Source organism: Pteropus alecto, unplaced genomic scaffold, assembly GCF_000325575.1.
Source record: "Pteropus alecto unplaced genomic scaffold, ASM32557v1 scaffold190, whole genome shotgun sequence".
Lineage (NCBI taxonomy): Eukaryota > Metazoa > Chordata > Mammalia > Chiroptera > Pteropodidae > Pteropus > Pteropus alecto.
In genome coordinates, this window is record NW_006430462.1 from 3,162,105 (window position 1) to 3,164,574 (window position 2,470).

Genomic DNA, 2,470 nt, shown 5'->3' on the forward strand with positions numbered 1-2,470 from the left:
ATCTCACAACACTGTGAATGTACTAAATGTCACTGAATGGGACACTTTAAAATGATCACTTTTATGTTTGTGAATTTTACCTCAATCAAAAACAAAACAAAACATTCTATTAAGAAGTCAGATGCAAAAGCGTATGATCTCTGTGAATTTATTTATCTGAAGTTCGAGAACAGGCTCGTCTCTGATGATAGAAATCAGAATAGTGGTTGCAGTGGGGGCAGGAAAGGGCAATGATTAGGAAGAGGCACAAGGGAACTTTCTGGGATCATGGAAACCGTCTACGTCTTGTTTGGGGCCACTGTTACAAGTATATACAATTATCAGAAACTATTGAATTGCACATTAAGATCTGTGCATTTTATTGATGTTAATTATACCTCATTAAAAAGTTAAAATAGAAAAATTCAAATAAAAATGAAAATGTGAATATCCTAGAAAAAAAAAAGACAGAGGACGTTGACAAGTTGCCCTGGAGGTGAGCCATGCATTTTTAAACGCGTTGCCCTGAGTTCCTGTTTTCCAGCACTTCATGGTTTGTTTTATGAATACGGTTTTTGGAGGGGAGGAGGTTGCATTATTACTCACGTATGGGCATGTGGCTTTTCTACTTAATTTCATTTCAGAGAACTTTATGGTCTTTGAACTAAAGGAGGCTGATCCCAAGCATGACAATGGATTTAGCCCTCTCTGGAGAGGAACTTTGACAAAGCAGTTACTGGCCTTGCTTTGCAGTCAGATGCTCTGGATTTGCTTCCTGTCTCAGCGGCTTGACTCTTGCCTCATCCAACTGTCTTGGCCACGTGGTAGTTTTGTGACTTTGGGCAAGTTGCTTATCCTCTCAAGGCATGACTTCCCCCTGGGGTAAGAGCAGGGAGGTATCAGCGCTTCCTAGCAATAGTGTCATAGGACTGAGTAAGATGATCCTCAAAGTCCCGCACAACGCACAACGAAGGGCATAAGAAAGCCCCACTGTGTGAGTAGGATTGCCAGGTAAAATGCAGGATGTCCAGTTACATTTAAATTTCGAATAAACAAACAATAATTTTTAGTATACAATTGCTATGGCCTGAATGTTTGTGTCTCCCCCTCCTGCAAACTCACCTGTTGGAGACCTAACCCTCAGGGTGGTTGTATTTGGGGAAGTGATTAAGGTTAAATGAGGTTAAAGGTGGGGCTCTGACATGATAGGAATTAGTTTCCTTTTAAGAAGAGACACCAGAGAGCTCACTCTCTCTTCTTTCCCTGCCCTGTAAAGATACAGTGAGAAGGCAGCCATCTGCCCTCCAGCAAGAGAGTTCTCACTAAAAACTGAATTAGCCAGAACCTTGATCTTGGACTCTCAGCCTCTAGAACTGGGAGAAAACTATTTCTGTTGTTTAAGCTACTCCATCTATGGTATTTTGTTATGGCAGCCAAAGCTGACTAATACACAGGTTGTACCCAATATTGTGTTGTTTATCTGAAATTCAAATTTAACTGTCATCCTGTATTTTTATTTGCTAAATCTGGCAACCCTACATTTGAAGCACTTATAGAAAGGCTTGCCATCATTAAGAGATAAAATAAAGTATTGTATCGTGACAAGCAAACATTGATTTTATAGCAACCGTACCTGTGGAGCTAAATTTAGAGTCTGGAAAAGTAGAACCTAAGAGGCCCCAGATTTAGGGACATTGAGTATGTCAGGAGATCAAAATAAGACTCAGAACTAAGAACAAAGGGATTAACTGAAACTCTGCATAATAAATGGTTAGATTTCCAGGACCCTTTTACTCTCCTATTCCTAGAAAGTTTGTCCCCAAACAGGAGACTGAAGGTTCTTCTTTAGAAAAACTTAATTGTCCAAGATAAATGATCCCCACATACTAGCATTTTGGGGGTCCTCAAACGAATAAGACAGATTTTTCCTTTGATCATGTTCCAGAGAAGACCAAATGGTTTACAAGCCCCTCACCCAAATATAGAACTTTCAATCAGGTTTCTATTTTCCGCATGCTTAACTCTGAATTGATGGCCAAAGATCCCCAGACATTTAAGGAAAACCTTCCATATAAAAGACTACAAGCAAAACCAAAAGAAAAAGGGACCCTGGAAAGCAGAAGCAATGCAGGGGGCATGAGAAAACAAAACAACAATAATAATAAATATCTCCGAATCTAGAGTTATTATCCTCAGAAAGATAGAGAAAATATTGCATCCACAACACCAGAAAAGGATGCTATGATGAAGGAATAAAATAAAAATAAAGCTCTTGATATTAAGAAGTATGATTGCCGAAATTAAAAATTAAAATAAAAGTTTATAAAACAGAGACAAAGAAATGTCTCAGGGAGTAGAATAAAAAGACAAAAAGATGGAGACTAGGAGAGAAAAAGTAGGGAAATTAGTGCCTCAATCCAGAAGGTTTAACATCCAACTAACAAAAGTTCCAGAGAAAATGAAGGTCAGGAAATTATCAAAGAAATTAAAA